The sequence below is a fragment of the Lissotriton vulgaris genome, chromosome 11, assembly GCF_964263255.1.
Source record: "Lissotriton vulgaris chromosome 11, aLisVul1.2, whole genome shotgun sequence".
Lineage (NCBI taxonomy): Eukaryota > Metazoa > Chordata > Amphibia > Caudata > Salamandridae > Lissotriton > Lissotriton vulgaris.
The window spans coordinates 483500636-483521367 of record NC_141699.1 but is presented as its reverse complement, the minus strand read 5'-3'; the positions used below and the strand labels follow the sequence as shown (position 1 = coordinate 483521367).

Sequence of the window (20732 nt, the reverse complement as noted above, 5' to 3'; positions counted from 1 at the left end):
CATGATCTAGACAAGTCATGAAAAGAGTAATTATGTTTTTTATGAAGCGTGTCTTGTTTAGGCTTTTGGACTCTTTCTTAGTACACTTGAGGGCCCGTTACCACCGCCGTAATATAGGGAAAAGAGGGTAGAAATGCGCAATGATTGATTACCACTCATCTGTGCCTTTTCACTCACTTTGAGTGATGCATGTTGCTATTTTTATTAATTGTATGAAAGCATGCAAAATAAGTGAGGACAACAGGGCACTGCTGGTACGTGCCCCGTCCTTCTGTTACTTTATTTTTTGGTCTCCGCCTGACATGAGCAGAGTATGGCTCGTATACGACAACAGTGACATCATACTCATGCAGCTGCGATGGCCGAGTGGTTAAGGCGTTGGACTCGAAATCCAATGGGGTTTCCCTACGCAGGTTCGAATCCTGCTTGCAGCGTAGTGTGATTTTGCATGAACACCATTTGGTTTATTTAAGGAAATGTTCACTTCTTGTTCGCAATCCTCATCAAGTTACAGAGTTAAATGGAAAAAACTCAAACTAGATGTAAACATTGAGACAATTTCCACACCCAGGAAGTGTTTTAGAGAGCTGGTGGCTCAGAAGGGTTTGTAGTCTGGACCTGTCCTGCCTGATCTCGACAAGTCATGAAAAGAGTACTTTTTTTATGATGCATGTCTTGTTTAGGCTTTTGGACTCTTTCTTAGTACACTTAAGGGCCTGTTACCACCGCCGTAATATAGGGAAAAGTGGGTAGAAACATGCAGTGATTGATTACCACTCATCTGTGCCCTTTCACTCACTTTGAGTGATGCATGTTGCTATTTTTATTAATTGTATGAAAGCATGCAAAATAAGTGAGGACAACAGGGCACTGCTGGTACGTGTCCCGTCCTTCCGTTACTTAATTTTTTTGGTCTCCGCCTGACATGAGCAGAGCATGGCTCGTATACGACAACAGTGACTTCATACTCATGCAGCTGCGATGGCCGAGTGGTTAAGGCGTTGGACTCGAAATCCAATGGGGTTTCCCTGCGCAGGTTCGAATCCTGCTTGCAGCGTAGTGTGATTTTGCATGAACACCATTTGGTTTAGTTAAGGAAATGTTCACTTCTCGTTACGCAATCCTCATCAAGTCACAGAGTTAAATGGCAAAAACTCAAACTAGATGTAAACATTGAAACAAATTCCACACCTAGGAAGTGTTTTAGAGAGCAGGTGGCTCGGAAGGGTTTGTAGTCTGGACCTATCCTGCCTGATCTAGACAAGTTACGAAATGAGTAATTTTTTTTATGAAGCGTGTCTTGTTTAGGCTTTTGGACTCTTTCTGAGTACACTTAAGGGCCCGTTGCCACCGCCGTAATATATGGAAACGAGGGTAGAAATGTGCAGTGGTTGATTACCTCTCATCTGTGCCCTGTCACTCATTTTGAGTGATGCATATTGCTATTTTTATTAAATGTATGAAAGTATGCGAAATAAGTGAGGACAACAGGGCACTGCTGGTATGTGCCCCGTCCTTCCGTTACTTTATTTTTTAGGTCTCGACCTGACATGAGTAGCGCATGGCTCGTATACGACAACAGTGACATCATACTCACGCAGCTGCGATGGCCGAGTGGTTAAGGCGTTGGACTTGAAATTCAATGGGGTTTCCCTGCGTAGGTTTGAATCCTGCTTGCAGCGGCATGAGATTTTGCATGAACACCATTTGGTTTAGTTAAGTAAATGTTCACTTCTCATTACGCAATCCTCATCAAGTCACAGAGTTAAACTGCAAAAACTCAAACTAGATGTAAACATTGAGACAATTTCCACACTCAGGAAGTGTTTTAGAGAGCAGGTGGCTCGGAAGGGTTCGTAGTCTGGACCTGTCCTGCCTGATCTAGACAAGTCATGAAAAGAGTACTTTTTTTTATGAAGCGTGTCTTGTTTAAGCTTTTGGACTCTTTCTGAGTACACTTAAGGGCCCGTTGCCACCGCCGTAATATAGGGAAACGAGGATAGAAATGTGCAGTGATTGATTACCGCTCATCAGTGCCCTGTCACTCACTTTGAGTGATGCGTATTGCTATTTTTATTAATTGTCTGAAAGCATGCAAAATAAGTGAGGACAACAGGGCACTGCTGGTACGTGCCCCGTCCTTCTGTTACTTTATTTTTTATGTCTCGGCCTGACGTGAGTAGTGCATGGCTCGTATACGACAACTGTGACATCATACTCACGCAGCTGCGATGGCCGAGTGGTTAAGGCGTTGGACTTGAAATCCAATGGGGTTTCCCCGCGTAGGTTCGAATCCTGCTTGCAGCGTCATGAGATTTTGCATGAACACCATTTGGTTTAGTTAAGTAAATGTTTACTTCTTGTTACGCAATCCTCATCAAGTCACAGAGTTAAACGGCAAAAACTCAAACTAGATGTAAACATTGAGACAATTTCCACACCCAGGAAGTGTTTTAGAGAGCAGGTGCCTCGGAAGAGTTCGTAGTCTGGACCTGTCCTGCATGATCTAGACAAGTCATGAAAAGAGTAATTATTTTTTTATGAAGCGTGTCTTGTTTAGGCTTTTGGACTCTTTCTTAGTACACTTAAGGGCCCGTTACCACCGCTGTAATATAGGGAAAAGAGGGTAGAAATGCGCAATGATTGATTACCACTCATATGTGCCCTTTCACTCACTTTGAGTGATGCATGTTGCTATTTTTATTAATTGTATGAAAGCATGCAAAATAAGTGAGGACAACAGGGCACTGCTGGTACGTGCCCCGTCCTTCTGTTACTTTATTTTTTGGTCTCAGCCTGACATGAGCAGAGTATGGCTCGTATACGACAACAGTGACATCATACTCATGCAGCTGCGATGGCCGAGTGGTTAAGGCGTTGGACTCGAAACACAATGGGGTTTCCCTGCGCAGGTTCGAATCCTGTTTGCAGAGTAGTGTGATTTTTTCATGAACACCATTTGGTTTAGTTAAGGAAATGTTCACTTCTTGTTCGCAATCCTCATCAAGTCACAGAGTTAAATGGAAAAAACTCAAACTAGATGTAAACATTGAGACAATTTCCACACCCAGGAAGTGTTTTAGAGAGCTGGTGGCTCGGAAGGGTTTGTAGTCTGGACCTGTCCTGCCTGATCTAGACAAGTCATGAAAAGAGTACTTTTTTTTATGATGCATGTCTTGTTTAGGCTTTTGGACTCTTTCATAGTACACTTAAGGGCCTGTTACCACCGCCGTAATATAGGGAAAAGTGGGTAGAAACATGCAGTGATTGATTACCACTCATCTGTGCCCTTTCACTCACTTTGAGTGATGCATGTTGCTATTTTTATTAATTGTATGAAAGCATGCAAAATAAGCGAGGACAACAGGGCACTGCTGGTACGTGCCCCGTCCTTCCGTTACGTTTTTTTTTGGTCTCCGCCTGACATGAGCAGAGCATGGCTTGTATACGACAACAGTGACATCACACTCATGCAGCTGCGATGGCCGAGTGGTTAAGGCGTTGGACTTGACATCCAATGGGGTTTCCCTGCGCAGGTTCGAATCCTGCTTGCAGCGTAGTATGATTTTGCATGAACACCATTTGGTTTAGTTAAGGAAATGTTCACTTCTCGTTACGCAATCCTCATCAAGTCACAGAGTTAAACTGCAAAAACTCATACTAGATGTAAACATTGAGACAATTTCTACACTCAGGAAGTGTTTTAGAGAGCAGGTGGCTCGGAAGGGTTCGTAGTCTGGACCTGTCCTGCCTGATCTAGACAAGTCATGAAAAGAGTACTTTTTTTATGAAGCGTGTCTTGTTTAAGCTTTTGGACTCTTTCTGAGTACACTTAAGGGCCCGTTGCCACCGCCGTAATATAGGGAAACGAGGATAGAAATGTGCAGTGATTGATTACCGCTCATCGGTGCCCTGTCACTCACTTTGAGTGATGCGTATTGCTATTTTTATTAATTGTATCAAAGCACGCAAAATAAGTGAGGACAACAGGGCACTGCTGGTACGTGCCCCGTCCTTCTGTTACTTTATTTTTTATGTCTCGGCATGACGTGAGTAGTGCATGGCTCGTATACGACAACTATGACATCATATTCACGCAGCTGCGATGGCCGAGTGGTTAAGGTGTTGGACTTGAAATCCAATGGGGTTTCCCCGCGTAGGTTCGAATCCTGCTTGTAGCGTCATGAGATTTTGCATGAACACCATTTGGTTTAGTTAAGGAAATGTTCACTTCTCGTTACGCAATCCTCATCAAGTCACAGAGTTAAATGGCAAAAACTCAAACTAGATGTAAACATTGAGACAATTTCCACACCCAGGAAGTGTTTTAGAGAGCAGGTGGCTCGGAAGGGTTCGTAGTCTGGACCTGTCCTGCCTGATCTAGACAAGTCATGAAAAGAGTACTTTTTTTTATGAAGCGTGTCTTGTTTAAGCTTTTGGACTCTTTCTGAGTACACTTAAGGGCCCGTTGCCACCGCCGTAATATGCGGAAACGAGGATAGAAATGTGCAGTGATTGATTACCGCTCATCGGTGCCCTGTCACTCACTTTGAGTGATGCGTATTGCTATTTTTATTAATTGTATGAAAGCATGCCAAATAAGTGAGGACAACAGGGCACTGCTGGTACGTGTCCCGTCCTTCTGTTACTTTATTTTTTATGTCTCGGCCTGACGTGAGTACTGCATGGCTCGTATACGACAACTGTGACGTCATACTCACGCAGCTGCGATGGCCGAGTGGTTAAGGCGTTGGACTTGAAATCCAATGGGGTTTCCCCGCGTAGGTTCGAATCCTGCTTGCAGCGTCATGAGATTTTGCATGAACACCATTTGGTTTAGTTAAGTAAATGTTTACTTCTTGTTACGCAATCCTCATCAAGTCACAGAGTTAAACGGCAAAAACTCAAACTAGATGTAAACATTGAAACAATTTCCACACCTAGGAAGTGTTTTAGAGAGCAGGTGGCTCGGAAGGGTTCGTAGTCTGGACCTATCCTGCCTGATCTAGACAAGTTACGAAATGAGTAATTTTTTTTTATGAAGCGTGTCTTGTTTAGGCTTTTGGACTCTTTCTGAGTACACTTAAGGGCCCGTTGCCTCCGCCGTAATATATGGAAACGAGGGTAGAAATGTGCAGTGATTGATTACCGCTCATCGGTGCCCTGTCACTCACTTTGAGTGATGCGTATTGCTATTTTTATTAATTGTATGAAAGCATGCCAAATAAGTGAGGACAACAGGGCACTGCTGGTACGTGTCCCGTCCTTCTGTTACTTTATTTTTTATGTCTCGGCCTGACGTGAGTAGTGCATGGCTCGTATACGACAACTGTGACATCATACTCACGCAGCTGCGATGGCCGAGTGGTTAAGGCGTTGGACTTGAAATCCAATGGGGTTTCCCCGCGTAGGTTTGAATCCTGCTTGCAGCGTCATGAGATTTTGCATGAACACCATTTGGTTTAGTTAAGTAAATGTTTACTTCTTGTTACGCAATCCTCATCAAGTCACAGAGTTAAACGGCAAAAACTCAAACTAGATGTAAACATTGAAACAATTTCCACACCTAGGAAGTGTTTTAGAGAGCTGGTGGCTCGGAAGGGTTTGTAGTCTGGACCTGTCCTGCCTGATCTAGACAAGTCATGAAAAGAGTACTTTTTTTTATGAAGCGTGTCTTCTTTAAGCTTTTGGACTCTTTCTGAGTACACTTAAGGGCCCGTTGCCACCGCCGTAATATAGGGAAACGAGGATAGAAATGTGCAGTGATTGATTACCGCTCATCGGTGCCCTGTCACTCACTTTGAGTGATGCGTATTGCTATTTTTATTAATTGTATGAAAGCATGCAAAATAAGTGAGGACAACAGGGCACTGCTGGTACGTGCCCCGTCCTTCTGTTACTTTATTTTTTATGTCTCGGCCTGACGTGAGTAGTGCATGGCTAGTATACGACAACTGTGAAATCATACTCACGCAGCTGCGATGGCCGAGTGGTTAAGGCGTTGGACTTGAAATCCAATGGGGTTTCCCCTCGTAGTTTCGAATCATGCTTGCAGCGTCATGAGATTTTGCATGAATACCATTTGGTTTAGTTAAGTAAATGTTTACTTCTTGTTACGCAATCCTCATCAAGTCACAGAATTAAACGGCAAAAACTCAAACTAGATGTAAACATTGAGACAATTTCCACACCCAGGAAGTGTTTTAGAGAGCAGGTGCCTCGGAAGGGTTCGTAGTCTGGACCTGTCCTGCATGATCTAGACAAGTCATGAAAAGAGTAATTATTTTTTTATGAAGCGTGTCTTGTTTAGGCTTTTGGACTCTTTCTTAGTACACTTAAGGGCCTGTTACCACCGCCGTAATATAGGGAAAAGTGGGTAGAAACATGCAGTGATTGATTACCACTCATCTGTGCCCTTTCACTCACTTTGAGTGATGCATGTTGCTATTTTTATTAATTGTATGAAAGCATGCAAAATAAGCGAGGACAACAGGGCACTGCTGGTACGTGCCCCGTCCTTCCGTTACTTTATTTTTTTGGTCTCCGCCTGACATGAGCAGAGCATGGCTCGTATACGACAACAGCGACATCATACTCATGCAGCTGCGATGGCCGAGTGGTTAAGGCGTTGGACTCGAAATCCAATGGGGTTTCCCTGCGCAGGTTCGAATCCTGCTTGCAGCGTAGTATGATTTTGCATGAACACCATTTGGTTTAGTTAAGTAAATGTTCACTTCTCGTTACGCAATCCTCATAAAGTCACAGAGTTAAACTGCAAAAACTCATACTAGATGTAAACATTGAGACAATTTCCACACTCAGGAAGTGTTTTAAAGAGCAGGTGGCTCGGAAGGGTTCGTAGTCTGGACCTGTCCTGCCTGATCTAGACAAGTCTTGAAAAGAGTACTTTTTTTATGAAGCGTGTCTTGTTTAAGCTTTTGGACTCTTTCTGAGTACACTTAAGGGCCCGTTGCCACCGCCGTAATATAGGGAAACGAGGATAGAAATGTGCAGTGATTGATTACCGCTCATCAGTGCCCTGTCACCCACTTTGAGTGATGCGTATTGCTATTTTATTAATTGTATGAAAGCATGCAAAATAAGTGAGGACAACAGGGCACTGCTGGTAAGTGCCCCGTCCTTCTGTTACTTTATTTTTTATGTCTCGGCCTGATGTGAGTAGTGCATGGCTCGTATACGACAACTGTGACATCATACTCACACAGCTGCGATGGCCGAGTGGTTAAGGCGTTGGACTTGAAATCCAATGGGGTTTCCCCGCGTAGGTTCGAATCCTGCTTGCAGCGTCATGAGATTTTGCATGAACACCATTTGGTTTAGTTAAGTAAATGTTTACTTCTTGTTACGCAATCCTCGTCAAGTCACAGAGTTAAATGGCAAAAACTCAAACTAGATGTAAACATTGAGACAATTTCCACACCCAGGAAGTGTTTTAGAGAGCAGGTGGCTCGGAAGGGTTCGTAGTCTGGACCTGTCCTGCATGATCTAGACAAGTCATGAAAAGAGTAATTATGTTTTTTATGAAGCGTGTCTTGTTTAGGCTTTTGGACTCTTTCTTAGTACACTTAAGGGCCCGTTACCACCGCCGTAATATAGGGAAAAGAGGGTAGAAATGCGCAATGATTGATTACCACTCATCTGTGCCTTTTCACTCACTTTGAGTGATGCATGTTGCTATTTTTATTAATTGTATGAAAGCATGCAAAATAAGTGAGGACAACAGGGCACTGCTGGTACGTGCCCCGTCCTTCTGTTACTTTATTTTTTGGTCTCGGCCTGACATGAGCAGAGTATGGCTCGTATACGACAACAGTGACATCATACTCATGCAGCTGCGATGGCCGAGTGGTTAAGACGTTGGACTCGAAATCCAATGGGGTTTCCCTACGCAGGTTCGAATCCTGCTTGCAGCGTAGTGTGATTTTGCATGAACACCATTTGGTTTATTTAAGGAAATGTTCACTTCTTGTTTGCAATCCTCATCAAGTTACAGAGTTAAATGGAAAAAACTCAAACTAGATGTAAACATTGAGACAATTTCCACACCCAGGAAGTGTTTTAGAGAGCTGGTGGCTCAGAAGGGTTTGTAGTCTGGACCTGTCCTGCCTGATCTCGACAAGTCATGAAAAGAGTACTTTTTTTTATGATGCATGTCTTGTTTAGGCTTTTGGACTCTTTCTTAGTACACTTAAGGGCCTGTTACCACCGCCGTAATATAGGGAAAAGTGGGTAGAAACATGCAGTGATTGATTACCACTCATCTGTGCCCTTTCACTCACTTTGAGTGATGCATGTTGCTATTTTTATTAATTGTATGAAAGCATGCAAAATAAGTGAGGACAACAGGGCACTGCTGGTACGTGCCCCGTCCTTCCGTTACTTTATTTTTTTGGTCTCCGCCTGACATGAGCAGAGCATGGCTCGTATACGACAACAGTGACTTCATACTCATGCAGCTGCGATGGCCGAGTGGTTAAGGCGTTGGACTCGAAATCCAATGGGGTTTCCCTGCGCAGGTTCGAATCCTGCTTGCAGCGTAGTGTGATTTTGCATGAACACCATTTGGTTTAGTTAAGGAAATGTTCACTTCTCGTTACGCAATCCTCATCAAGTCACAGAGTTAAATGGCAAAAACTCAAACTAGATGTAAACATTGAAACAAATTCCACACCTAGGAAGTGTTTTAGAGAGCAGGTGGCTTGGAAGGGTTTGTAGTCTGGACCTATCCTGCCTGATCTAGACAAGTGACGAAATGAGTAATTTTTTTTATGAAGCGTGTCTTGTTTAGGCTTTTGGACTCTTTCTGAGTACACTTAAGGGCCCGTTGCCACCGCCGTAATATATGGAAACGAGGGTAGAAATGTGCAGTGGTTGATTACCGCTCATCTGGGCCCTGTCACTCATTTTGAGTGATGCATATTGCTATTTTTATTAATTGTATGAAAGTATGCGAAATAAGTGAGGACAACAGGGCACTGCTGGTATGTGCCCCGTCCTTCCGTTACTTTATTTTTTAGGTCTCGACCTGACATGAGTAGCGCATGGCTCGTATACGACAACAGTGACATCATACTCACGCAGCTGCGATGGCCGAGTGGTTAAGGCGTTGGACTTGAAATCCAATGGGGTTTCCCTGCGTAGGTTTGAATCCTGCTTGCAGCGGCATGAGATTTTGCATGAACACCATTTGGTTTAGTTAAGTAAATGTTCACTTCTCATTACGCAATCCTCATCAAGTCACAGAGTTAAACTGCAAAAACTCAAACTAGATGTAAACATTGAGACAATTTCCACACTCAGGAAGTGTTTTAGAGAGCAGGTGGCTCGGAAGGGTTCGTAGTCTGGACCTGTCCGGCCTGATCTAGACAAGTCATGAAAAGAGTACTTTTTTTTATGAAGCGTGTCTTGTTTAAGCTTTTGGACTCTTTCTGAGTACACTTAAGGGCCCGTTGCCACCGCCGTAATATAGGGAAACGAGGATAGAAATGTGCAGTGATTGATTACCGCTCATCAGTGCCCTGTCACTCACTTTGAGTGATGCGTATTGCTATTTTTATCAATTGTCTGAAAGCATGCAAAATAAGTGAGGACAACAGGGCACTGCTGGTACGTGCCCCGTCCTTCTGTTACTTTATTTTTTATGTCTCGGCCTGACGTGAGTAGTGCATGGCTCGTATACGACAACTGTGACATCATACTCACGCAGCTGCGATGGCCGAGTGGTTAAGGCGTTGGACTTGAAATCCAATGGGGTTTCCCCGCGTAGGTTCGAATCCTGCTTGCAGCGGCATGAGATTTTGCATGAACACCATTTGGTTTAGTTAAGTAAATGTTTACTTCTTGTTACGCAATCCTCATCAAGTCACAGAGTTAAACGGCAAAAACTCAAACTAGATGTAAACATTGAGACAATTTCCACACCCAGGAAGTGTTTTAGAGAGCAGGTGCCTCGGAAGAGTTCGTAGTCTGGACCTGTCCTGCATGATCTAGACAAGTCATGAAAAGAGTAATTATTTTTTTATGAAGCGTGTCTTGTTTAGGCTTTTGGACTCTTTCTTAGTACACTTAAGGGCCCGTTACCACCGCTGTAATATAGGGAAAAGAGGGTAGAAATGCGCAATGATTGATTACCACTCATCTGTGCCCTTTCACTCACTTTGAGTGATGCATGTTGCTATTTTTATTAATTGTATGAAAGCATGCAAAATAAGTGAGGACAACAGGGCACTGCTGGTACGTGCCCCGTCCTTCTGTTACTTTATTTTTTGGTCTCGGCCTGACATGAGCAGAGTATGGCTCGTATACGACAACAGTGACATCATACTCATGCAGCTGCGATGGCCGAGTGGTTAAGGCGTTGGACTCGAAACGCAATGGGGTTTCCCTGCGCAGGTTCGAATCCTGCTTGCAGAGTAGTGTGATTTTGCATGAACACCATTTGGTTTAGTTAAGGAAATGTTCACTTCTTGTTCGCAATCCTCATCAAGTCACAGAGTTAAATGGAAAAAACTCAAACTAGATGTAAACATTGAGACAATTTCCACACCCAGGAAGTGTTTTAGAGAGCTGGTGGCTCGGAAGGGTTTGTAGTCTGGACCTGTCCTGCCTGATCTAGACAAGTCATGAAAAGAGTACTTTTTTTTATGATGCATGTCTTGTTTAGGCTTTTGGACTCTTTCATAGTACACTTAAGGGCCTGTTACCACCGCCGTAATATAGGGAAAAGTGGGTAGAAACATGCAGTGATTGATTACCACTCATCTGTGCCCTTTCACTCACTTTGAGTGATGCATGTTGCTATTTTTATTAATTGTATGAAAGCATGCAAAATAAGCGAGGACAACAGGGCACTGCTGGTACGTGCCCCGTCCTTCCGTTACGTTTTTTTTTGGTCTCCACCTGACATGAGCAGAGCATGGCTCGTATACGACAACAGTGACATCACACTCATGCAGCTGCGATGGCCGAGTGGTTAAGGCGTTGGACTCGAAATCCAATGGGGTTTCCCTGCGCAGGTTCGAATCCTGCTTGCAGCGTAGTATGATTTTGCATGAACACCATTTGGTTTAGTTAAGGAAATGTTCACTTCTCGTTACGCAATCCTCATCAAGTCACAGAGTTAAACTGCAAAAACTCATACTAGATGTAAACATTGAGACAATTTCCACACTCAGGAAGTGTTTTAGAGAGCAGGTGGCTCGGAAGGGTTCGTAGTCTGGACCTGTCCTGCCTGATCTAGACAAGTCATGAAAAGAGTACTTTTTTTATGAAGCGTGTCTTGTTTAAGCTTTTGGACTCTTTCTGAGTACACTTAAGGGCCCGTTGCCACCGCCGTAATATAGGGAAACGAGGATAGAAATGCGCAATGATTGATTACCACTCATCTGTGCCTTTTCACTCACTTTGAGTGATGCATGTTGCTATTTTTATTAATTGTATGAAAGCATGCAAAATAAGTGAGGACAACAGGGCACTGCTGGTACGTGCCCCGTCCTTCTGTTACTTTATTTTTTGGTCTCGGCCTGACATGAGCAGAGTATGGCTCGTATACGACAACAGTGACATCATACTCATGCAGCTGCGATGGCCGAGTGGTTAAGGCGTTGGACTTGAAATCCAATGGGGTTTCCCTGCGCAGGTTCGAATCCTGCTTGCACCGTAGTGTGATTTTGCATGAACACCATTTGGTTTAGTTAAGGAAATGTTCACTTCTTGTTCGCAATCCTCATCAAGTTACAGAGTTAAATGGAAAAAACTCAAACTAGATGTAAACATTGAGACAATTTCCACACCCAGGAAGTGTTTTAGAGAGCTGGTGGCTCAGAAGGGTTTGTAGTCTGGACCTGTCCTGCCTGATCTAGACAATTCATGAAAAGAGTACTTTTTTTTATGATGCATGTCTTGTTTAGGCTTTTGGACTCTTTCTTAGTAAACTTAAGGGCCTGTTACCACCGCCGTAATATAGGGAAAAGTGGGTAGAAACATGCAGTGATTGATTACCACTCATCTGTGCCCTTTCACTCACTTTGAGTGATGCATGTTGCTATTTTTATTAATTGTATGAAAGCATGCAAAATAAGTGAGGACAACAGGGCACTGCTGGTACGTGCCCCGTCCTTCTGTTACTTTATTTTTTATGTCTCGGCATGACGTGAGTAGTGCATGGCTCGGATACGACAACTGTGACATCATATTCACGCAGCTGCGATGGCCAAGTGGTTAAGGCGTTGGACTTGAAATCCAATGGGGTTTCCCCGCGTAGGTTCGAATCCTGCTTGTAGCGTCATGAGATTTTGCATGAACACCATTTGGTTTAGTTAAGGAAATGTTCACTTCTCGTTACGCAATCCTCATCAAGTCACAGAGTTAAATGGCAAAAACTCAAACTAGATGTAAACATTGAGACAATTTCCACACCCAGGAAGTGTTTTAGAGAGCAGGTGGCTCGGAAGGGTTCGTAGTCTGGACCTGTCCTGCCTGATCTAGACAAGCCATGAAAAGAGTACTTTTTTTTATGAAGCGTGTCTTGTTTAAGCTTTTGGACTCTTTCTGAGTACACTTAAGGGCCAGTTGCCACCGCCGTAATATGCGGAAACGAGGATAGAAATGTGCAGTGATTGATTACCGCTCATCGGTGCCCTGTCACTCACTTTGAGTGATGCGTATTGCTATTTTTTTTAATTGTATGAAAGCATGCCAAATAAGTGAGGACAACAGGGCACTGCTGGTACGTGTCCCGTCCTTCTGTTACTTTATTTTTTATGTCTCGGCCTGACGTGAGTACTGCATGGCTCGTATACGACAACTGTGACGTCATACTCACGCAGCTGCGATGGCCGAGTGGTTAAGGCGTTGGACTTGAAATCCAATGGGGTTTACCCGCGTAGGTTCGAATCCTGCTTGCAGCGTCATGAGATTTTGCATGAACACCATTTGGTTTAGTTAAGTAAATGTTTACTTCTTGTTACGCAATCCTCATCAAGTCACAGAGTTAAACGGCAAAAACTCAAACTAGATGTAAACATTGAAACAATTTCCACACCTAGGAAGTGTTTTAGAGAGCAGGTGGCTCGGAAGGGTTTGTAGTCTGGACCTATCCTGCCTGATCTAGACAAGTTACGAAATGAGTAATTTTTTTTTATGAAGCGTGTCTTGTTTAGGCTTTTGGACTCTTTCTGAGTACACTTAAGGGCCCGTTGCCTCCGCCGTAATATATGGAAACGAGGGTAGAAATGTGCAGTGATTGATTACCGCTCATCGGTGCCCTGTCACTCACTTTGAGTGATGCGTATTGCTATTTTTATTAATTGTATGAAAGCATGCCAAATAAGTGAGGACAACAGGGCACTGCTGGTACGTGTCCCGTCCTTCTGTTACTTTATTTTTTATGTCTCGGCCTGACGTGAGTAGTGCATGGCTCGTATACGACAACTGTGACATCATACTCACGCAGCTGCGATGGCCGAGTGGTTAAGGCGTTGGACTTGAAATCCAATGGGGTTTCCCCGCGTAGGTTCGAATCCTGCTTGCAGCGTCATGAGATTTTGCATGAACACCATTTGGTTTAGTTAAGTAAATGTTTACTTCTTGTTACGCAATCCTCATCAAGTCACAGAGTTAAACGGCAAAAACTCAAACTAGATGTAAACATTGAAACAATTTCCACACCTAGGAAGTGTTTTAGAGAGCTGGTGGCTCGGAAGGGTTTGTAGTCTGGACCTGTCCTGCCTGATCTAGACAAGTCATGAAAAGAGTACTTTTTTTTATGAAGCGTGTCTTCTTTAAGCTTTTGGACTCTTTCTGAGTACACTTAAGGGCCCGTTGCCACCGCCGTAATATAGGGAAACGAGGATAGAAATGTGCAGTGATTGATTACCGCTCATCGGTGCCCTGTCACTCACTTTGAGTGATGCGTATTGCTATTTTTATTAATTGTATGAAAGCATGCAAAATAAGTGAGGACAACAGGGCACTGCTGGTACGTGCCCCGTCCTTCTGTTACTTTATTTTTTATGTCTCGGCCTGACGTGAGTAGTGCATGGCTAGTATACGACAACTGTGACATCATACTCACGCAGCTGCGATGGCCGAGTGGTTAAGGCGTTGGACTTGAAATCCAATGGGGTTTCCCTGCGCAGGTTCGAATCCTGCTTGCACCGTAGTGTGATTTTGCATGAACACCATTTGGTTTAGTTAAGGAAATGTTCACTTCTTGTTCGCAATCCTCATCAAGTTACAGAGTTAAATGGAAAAAACTCAAACTAGATGTAAACATTGAGACAATTTCCACACCCAGGAAGTGTTTTAGAGAGCTGGTGGCTCAGAAGGGTTTGTAGTCTGGACCTGTCCTGCCTGATCTAGACAAGTCATGAAAAGAGTACTTTTTTTTATGATGCATGTCTTGTTTAGGCTTTTGGACTCTTTCTTAGTAAACTTAAGGGCCTGTTACCACCGCCGTAATATAGGGAAAAGTGGGTAGAAACATGCAGTGATTGATTACCACTCATCTGTGCCCTTTCACTCACTTTGAGTGATGCATGTTGCTATTTTTATTAATTGTATGAAAGCATGCAAAATAAGTGAGGACAACAGGGCACTGCTGGTACGTGCCCCGTCCTTCCGTTACTTTATTTTTTTGGTCTCCGCCTGACATGAGCAGAGCATGGCTCGTATACGACAACAGTGACATCATACTCATGCAGCTGCGATGGCCGAGTGGTTAAGGCGTTGGACTCGAAATCCAATGGGGTTTCCCTGCGCAGGTTCGAATCCTGCTTGCAGCGTAGTGTGATTTTGCATGAACACCATTTGGTTTAGTTAAGGAAATGTTCACTTCTCGTTACGCAATCCTCATCAAGTCACAGAGTTAAATGGCAAAAACTCAAACTAGATGTAAACATTGAAACAATTTCCACACCTAGGAAGTGTTTTAGAGAGCAGGTGGCTCGGAAGGGTTTGTAGTTTGGACCTATCCTGCCTGATCTAGACAAGTTACGAAATGAGTAATTTTTTTTATGAAGCGTGTCTTGTTTAGGCTTTTGGACTCTTTCTGAGTACACTTAAGGGCCCGTTGCCACCGCCGTAATATATGGAAACGAGGGTAGAAATGTGCAGTGGTTGATTACCGCTCATCTGTGCCCTGTCACTCATTTTGAGTGATGCATATTGCTATTTTTATTAATTGTATGAAAGTATGCGAAATAAGTGAGGACAACAGGGCACTGCTGGTATGTGCCCCGTCTTTCCGTTACTTTATTTTTTAGGTCTCGACCTGACATGAGTAGCGCATGGCTCGTATACGACAACAGTGACATCATACTCACGCAGCTGCGATGGCCGAGTGGTTAAGGTGTTGGACTTGAAATCCAATGGGGTTTCCCTGCGTAGGTTTGAATCCTGCTTGCAGCGGCATGAGATTTTGCATGAACACCATTTGGTTTAGTTAAGTAAATGTTTACTTCTTGTTACGCAATCCTCATCAAGTCACAGAGTTAAACGGCAAAAACTCAAACTAGATGTAAACATTGAGACAATTTCCACACCCAGGAAGTGTTTTAGAGAGCAGGTGCCTCGGAAGAGTTCGTAGTCTGGACCTGTCCTGCATGATCTAGACAAGTCATGAAAAGAGTAATTATTTTTTTATGAAGCGTGTCTTGTTTAGGCTTTTGGACTCTTTCTTAGTACACTTAAGGGCCCGTTACCACCGCTGTAATATAGGGAAAAGAGGGTAGAAATGCGCAATGATTGATTACCACTCATCTGTGCCCTTTCACTCACTTTGAGTGATGCATGTTGCTATTTTTATTAATTGTATGAAAGCATGCAAAATAAGTGAGGACAACAGGGCACTGCTGGTACGTGCCCCGTCCTTCTGTTACTTTATTTTTTGGTCTCGGCCTGACATGAGCAGAGTATGGCTCGTATACGACAACAGTGACATCATACTCATGCAGCTGCGATGGCCGAGTGGTTAAGGCGTTGGACTCGAAACGCAATGGGGTTTCCCTGCGCAGGTTTGAATCCTGCTTGCAGAGTAGTGTGATTTTGCATGAACACCATTTGGTTTAGTTAAGGAAATGTTCACTTCTTGTTCGCAATCCTCATCAAGTCACAGAGTTAAATGGAAAAAACTCAAACTAGATGTAAACATTGAGACAATTTCCACACCCAGGAAGTGTTTTAGAGAGCTGGTGGCTCGGAAGGGTTTGTAGTCTGGACCTGTCCTGCCTGATCTAGACAAGTCATGAAAAGAGTACTTTTTTTTATGATGCATGTCTTGTTTAGGCTTTTGGACTCTTTCATAGTACACTTAAGGGCCTGTTACCACCGCCGTAATATAGGGAAAAGTGGGTAGAAACATGCAGTGATTGATTACCACTCATCTGTGCCCTTTCACTCACTTTGAGTGATGCATGTTGCTATTTTTATTAATTGTATGAAAGCATGCAAAATAAGCGAGGACAACAGGGCACTGCTGGTACGTGCCCCGTCCTTCCGTTACGTTTTTTTTTGGTCTCCACCTGACATGAGCAGAGCATGGCTCGTATACGACAACAGTGACATCACACTCATGCAGCTGCGATGGCCGAGTGGTTAAGGCGTTGGACTCGAAATCCAATGGGGTTTCCCTGCGCAGGTTCGAATCCTGCTTGCAGCGTAGTATGATTTTGCATGAACACCATTTGGTTTAGTTAAGGAAATGTTCACTTCTCGTTACGCAATCCTCATCAAGTCACAGAGTTAAACTGCAAAAACTCATACTAGATGTAAACATTGAGACAATTTCCACACTCAGGAAGTGTTTTAGAGAGCAGGTGGCTCGGAAGGGTTCGTAGTCTGGACCTGTCCTGCCTGATCTAGACAAGTCATGAAAAGAGTACTTTTTTTATGAAGCGTGTCTTGTTTAAGCTTTTGGACTCTTTCTGAGTACACTTAAGGGCCCGTTGCCACCGCCGTAATATAGGGAAACGAGGATAGAAATGCGCAATGATTGATTACCACTCATCTGTGCCTTTTCACTCACTTTGAGTGATGCATGTTGCTATTTTTATTAATTGTATGAAAGCATGCAAAATAAGTGAGGACAACAGGGCACTGCTGGTACGTGCCCCGTCCTTCTGTTACTTTATTTTTTGGTCTCGGCCTGACATGAGCAGAGTATGGCTCGTATACGACAACAGTGACATCATACTCATGCAGCTGCGATGGCCGAGTGGTTAAGGCGTTGGACTTGAAATCCAATGGGGTTTCCCTGCGCAGGTTCGAATCCTGCTTGCACCGTAGTGTGATTTTGCATGAACACCATTTGGTTTAGTTAAGGAAATGTTCACTTCTTGTTCGCAATCCTCATCAAGTTACAGAGTTAAATGGAAAAAACTCAAACTAGATGTAAACATTGAGACAATTTCCACACCCAGGAAGTGTTTTAGAGAGCTGGTGGCTCAGAAGGGTTTGTAGTCTGGACCTGTCCTGCCTGATCTAGACAATTCATGAAAAGAGTACTTTTTTTTATGATGCATGTCTTGTTTAGGCTTTTGGACTCTTTCTTAGTAAACTTAAGGGCCTGTTACCACCGCCGTAATATAGGGAAAAGTGGGTAGAAACATGCAGTGATTGATTACCACTCATCTGTGCCCTTTCACTCACTTTGAGTGATGCATGTTGCTATTTTTATTAATTGTATGAAAGCATGCAAAATAAGTGAGGACAACAGGGCACTGCTGGTACGTGCCCCGTCCTTCCGTTACTTTATTTTTTTGGTCTCCGCCTGACATGAGCAGAGCATGGCTCGTATACGACAACAGTGACATCATACTCATGCAGCTGCGATGGCTGAGTGGTTAAGGCGTTGGACTCGAAATCCAATGGGGTTTCCCTGCGCAGGTTCGAATCCTGCTTGCAGCGTAGTGTGATTTTGCATGAACACCATTTGGTTTAGTTAAGGAAATGTTCACTTCTCGTTACGCAATCCTCATCAAGTCACAGAGTTAAATGGCAAAAACTCAAACTAGATGTAAACATTGAAACAATTTCCACACCTAGGAAGTGTTTTAGAGAGCAGGTGGCTCGGAAGGGTTTGTAGTTTGGACCTATCCTGCCTGATCTAGACAAGTTACGAAATGAGTAATTTTTTTTATGAAGCGTGTCTTGTTTAGGCTTTTGGACTCTTTCTGAGTACACTTAAGGGCCCGTTGCCACCGCCGTAATATATGGAAACGAGGGTAGAAATGTGCAGTGGTTGATTACCGCTCATCTGTGCCCTGTCACTCATTTTGAGTGATGCATATTGCTATTTTTATTAATTGTATGAAAGTATGCGAAATAAGTGAGGACAACAGGGCACTGCTGGTATGTGCCCCGTCCTTCCGTTACTTTATTTTTTAGGTCTCGACCTGACATGAGTAGCGCATGGCTCGTATACGACAACAGTGACATCATACTCACGCAGCTGCGATGGCCGAGTGGTTAAGGTGTTGGACTTGAAATCCAATGGGGTTTCCCTGCGTAGGTTTGAATCCTGCTTGCAGCGGCATGAGATTTTGCATGAACACCATTTGGTTTAGTTAAGTAAATGTTTACTTCTTGTTACGCAATCCTCATCAAGTCACAGAGTTAAACGGCAAAAACTCAAACTAGATGTAAACATTGAGACAATTTCCACACCCAGGAAGTGTTTTAGAGAGCAGGTGCCTCGGAAGAGTTCGTAGTCTGGACCTGTCCTGCATGATCTAGACAAGTCATGAAAAGAGTAATTATTTTTTTATGAAGCGTGTCTTGTTTAGGCTTTTGGACTCTTTCTTAGTACACTTAAGGGCCCGTTACCACCGCTGTAATATAGGGAAAAGAGGGTAGAAATGCGCAATGATTGATTACCACTCATCTGTGCCCTTTCACTCACTTTGAGTGATGCATGTTGCTATTTTTATTAATTGTATGAAAGCATGCAAAATAAGTGAGGACAACAGGGCACTGCTGGTACGTGCCCCGTCCTTCTGTTACTTTATTTTTTGGTCTCGGCCTGACATGAGCAGAGTATGGCTCGTATACGACAACAGTGACATCATACTCATGCAGCTGCGATGGCCGAGTGGTTAAGGCGTTGGACTCGAAACGCAATGGGGTTTCCCTGCGCAGGTTCGAATCCTGCTTGCAGAGTAGTGTGATTTTGCATGAACACCATTTGGTTTAGTTAAGGAAATGTTCACTTCTTGTTCGCAATCCTCATCAAGTCACAGAGTTAAATGGAAAAAACTCAAACTAGATGTAAACATTGAGACAATTTCCACACCCAGGAAGTGTTTTAGAGAGCTGGTGGCTCGGAAGGGTTTGTAGTCTGGACCTGTCCTGCCTGATCTAGACAAGTCATGAAAAGAGTACTTTTTTTTATGATGCATGTCTTGTTTAGGCTTTTGGACTCTTTCATAGTACACTTAAGGGCCTGTTACCACCGCCGTAATATAGGGAAAAGTGGGTAGAAACATGCAGTGATTGATTACCACTCATCTGTGCCCTTTCACTCACTTTGAGTGATGCATGTTGCTATTTTTATTAATTGTATGAAAGCATGCAAAATAAGCGAGGACAACAGGGCACTGCTGGTACGTGCCCCGTCCTTCCGTTACGTTTTTTTTTGGTCTCCACCTGACATGAGCAGAGCATGGCTCGTATACGACAACAGTGACATCACACTCATGCAGCTGCGATGGCCGAGTGGTTAAGGCGTTGGACTCGAAATCCAATGGGGTTTCCCTGCGCAGGTTCGAATCCTGCTTGCAGCGTAGTATGATTTTGCATGAACACCATTTGGTTTAGTTAAGGAAATGTTCACTTCTCGTTACGCAATCCTCATCAAGTCACAGAGTTAAACTGCAAAAACTCATACTAGATGTAAACATTGAGACAATTTCCACACTCAGGAAGTGTTCTAGAGAGCAGGTGGCTCGGAAGGGTTCGTAGTCTGGACCTGTCCTGCCTGATCTAGACAAGTCATGAAAAGAGTACTTTTTTTATGAAGCGTGTCTTGTTTAAGCTTTTGGACTCTTTCTGAGTACACTTAAGGGCCCGTTGCCACCGCCGTAATATAGGGAAACGAGGATAGAAATGTGCAGTGATTGATTACCGCTCATCGGTGCCCTGTCACTCACTTTGAGTGATGCGTATTGCTATTTTTATTAATTGTATCAAAGCATGCAAAATAAGTGAGGACAACAGGGCACTGCTGGTACGTGCCCCGTCCTTCTGTTACTTTATTTTTTATGTCTCGGCATGACGTGAGTAGTGCATGGCTCGTATACGACAACTGTGACATCATATTCACGCAGCTGCGATGGCCAAGTGGTTAAGGCGTTGGACTTGAAATCCAATGGCGTTTCCCCGCGTAGGTTCGAATCCTGCTTGTAGCATCATGAGATTTTGCATGAACACCATTTGGTTTAGTTAAGGAAATGTTCACTTCTCGTTACGCAATCCTCATCAAGTCACAGAGTTAAATGGCAAAAACTCAAACTAGATGTAAACATTGAGACAATTTCCACACCCAGGAAGTGTTTTAGAGAGCAGGTGGCTCGGAAGGGTTCGTAGTCTGGACCTGTCCTGCCTGATCTAGACAAGTCATGAAAAGAGTACTTTTTTTTATGAAGCGTGTCTTGTTTAAGCTTTTGGACTCTTTCTGAGTACCCTTGAGGGCCCGTTGCCACCGCCGTAATATGCGG

General features: G+C 43.6%; 25 non-coding genes across 25 annotated transcripts; all 25 read left to right on the top strand.

Moving 5' to 3' along the window:
- Window positions 1–352: 352 nt before the first annotated feature.
- TRNAS-CGA (transfer RNA serine (anticodon CGA)) lies at window positions 353–434 on the top strand. Its single transcript has one exon. It is a non-coding gene; the product is annotated as a tRNA-Ser (tRNA).
- A 541-nt stretch (window positions 435–975) lies between these two features.
- Window positions 976–1057, top strand: TRNAS-CGA (transfer RNA serine (anticodon CGA)). The gene has a single exon. It is a non-coding gene; the product is annotated as a tRNA-Ser (tRNA).
- Window positions 1058–2225: 1168 nt separating this feature from the next.
- On the top strand, window positions 2226–2307 carry TRNAS-UGA (transfer RNA serine (anticodon UGA)). The gene has a single exon. It is a non-coding gene; the product is annotated as a tRNA-Ser (tRNA).
- Window positions 2308–3475: 1168 nt separating this feature from the next.
- Window positions 3476–3557, top strand: TRNAS-UGA (transfer RNA serine (anticodon UGA)). Its single transcript has one exon. It is a non-coding gene; the product is annotated as a tRNA-Ser (tRNA).
- A 542-nt stretch (window positions 3558–4099) lies between these two features.
- TRNAS-UGA (transfer RNA serine (anticodon UGA)) lies at window positions 4100–4181 on the top strand. The gene has a single exon. It is a non-coding gene; the product is annotated as a tRNA-Ser (tRNA).
- A 543-nt stretch (window positions 4182–4724) lies between these two features.
- On the top strand, window positions 4725–4806 carry TRNAS-UGA (transfer RNA serine (anticodon UGA)). Its single transcript has one exon. It is a non-coding gene; the product is annotated as a tRNA-Ser (tRNA).
- Window positions 4807–5350: 544 nt separating this feature from the next.
- On the top strand, window positions 5351–5432 carry TRNAS-UGA (transfer RNA serine (anticodon UGA)). Its single transcript has one exon. It is a non-coding gene; the product is annotated as a tRNA-Ser (tRNA).
- Window positions 5433–6602: 1170 nt separating this feature from the next.
- TRNAS-CGA (transfer RNA serine (anticodon CGA)) lies at window positions 6603–6684 on the top strand. The gene has a single exon. It is a non-coding gene; the product is annotated as a tRNA-Ser (tRNA).
- A 541-nt stretch (window positions 6685–7225) lies between these two features.
- TRNAS-UGA (transfer RNA serine (anticodon UGA)) lies at window positions 7226–7307 on the top strand. The gene has a single exon. It is a non-coding gene; the product is annotated as a tRNA-Ser (tRNA).
- A 545-nt stretch (window positions 7308–7852) lies between these two features.
- Window positions 7853–7934, top strand: TRNAS-CGA (transfer RNA serine (anticodon CGA)). Its single transcript has one exon. It is a non-coding gene; the product is annotated as a tRNA-Ser (tRNA).
- Window positions 7935–8476: 542 nt separating this feature from the next.
- Window positions 8477–8558, top strand: TRNAS-CGA (transfer RNA serine (anticodon CGA)). Its single transcript has one exon. It is a non-coding gene; the product is annotated as a tRNA-Ser (tRNA).
- Window positions 8559–9101: 543 nt separating this feature from the next.
- On the top strand, window positions 9102–9183 carry TRNAS-UGA (transfer RNA serine (anticodon UGA)). Its single transcript has one exon. It is a non-coding gene; the product is annotated as a tRNA-Ser (tRNA).
- Window positions 9184–9726: 543 nt separating this feature from the next.
- On the top strand, window positions 9727–9808 carry TRNAS-UGA (transfer RNA serine (anticodon UGA)). Its single transcript has one exon. It is a non-coding gene; the product is annotated as a tRNA-Ser (tRNA).
- A 1167-nt stretch (window positions 9809–10975) lies between these two features.
- Window positions 10976–11057, top strand: TRNAS-CGA (transfer RNA serine (anticodon CGA)). Its single transcript has one exon. It is a non-coding gene; the product is annotated as a tRNA-Ser (tRNA).
- A 541-nt stretch (window positions 11058–11598) lies between these two features.
- Window positions 11599–11680, top strand: TRNAS-UGA (transfer RNA serine (anticodon UGA)). The gene has a single exon. It is a non-coding gene; the product is annotated as a tRNA-Ser (tRNA).
- Window positions 11681–12222: 542 nt separating this feature from the next.
- TRNAS-UGA (transfer RNA serine (anticodon UGA)) lies at window positions 12223–12304 on the top strand. The gene has a single exon. It is a non-coding gene; the product is annotated as a tRNA-Ser (tRNA).
- Window positions 12305–12847: 543 nt separating this feature from the next.
- TRNAS-UGA (transfer RNA serine (anticodon UGA)) lies at window positions 12848–12929 on the top strand. Its single transcript has one exon. It is a non-coding gene; the product is annotated as a tRNA-Ser (tRNA).
- Window positions 12930–13473: 544 nt separating this feature from the next.
- On the top strand, window positions 13474–13555 carry TRNAS-UGA (transfer RNA serine (anticodon UGA)). Its single transcript has one exon. It is a non-coding gene; the product is annotated as a tRNA-Ser (tRNA).
- Window positions 13556–14098: 543 nt separating this feature from the next.
- On the top strand, window positions 14099–14180 carry TRNAS-UGA (transfer RNA serine (anticodon UGA)). Its single transcript has one exon. It is a non-coding gene; the product is annotated as a tRNA-Ser (tRNA).
- A 542-nt stretch (window positions 14181–14722) lies between these two features.
- On the top strand, window positions 14723–14804 carry TRNAS-CGA (transfer RNA serine (anticodon CGA)). Its single transcript has one exon. It is a non-coding gene; the product is annotated as a tRNA-Ser (tRNA).
- A 1792-nt stretch (window positions 14805–16596) lies between these two features.
- Window positions 16597–16678, top strand: TRNAS-CGA (transfer RNA serine (anticodon CGA)). Its single transcript has one exon. It is a non-coding gene; the product is annotated as a tRNA-Ser (tRNA).
- Window positions 16679–17219: 541 nt separating this feature from the next.
- Window positions 17220–17301, top strand: TRNAS-UGA (transfer RNA serine (anticodon UGA)). The gene has a single exon. It is a non-coding gene; the product is annotated as a tRNA-Ser (tRNA).
- Window positions 17302–17843: 542 nt separating this feature from the next.
- On the top strand, window positions 17844–17925 carry TRNAS-CGA (transfer RNA serine (anticodon CGA)). Its single transcript has one exon. It is a non-coding gene; the product is annotated as a tRNA-Ser (tRNA).
- Window positions 17926–19717: 1792 nt separating this feature from the next.
- On the top strand, window positions 19718–19799 carry TRNAS-CGA (transfer RNA serine (anticodon CGA)). The gene has a single exon. It is a non-coding gene; the product is annotated as a tRNA-Ser (tRNA).
- A 542-nt stretch (window positions 19800–20341) lies between these two features.
- TRNAS-UGA (transfer RNA serine (anticodon UGA)) lies at window positions 20342–20423 on the top strand. The gene has a single exon. It is a non-coding gene; the product is annotated as a tRNA-Ser (tRNA).
- Window positions 20424–20732: the final 309 nt, after the last annotated feature.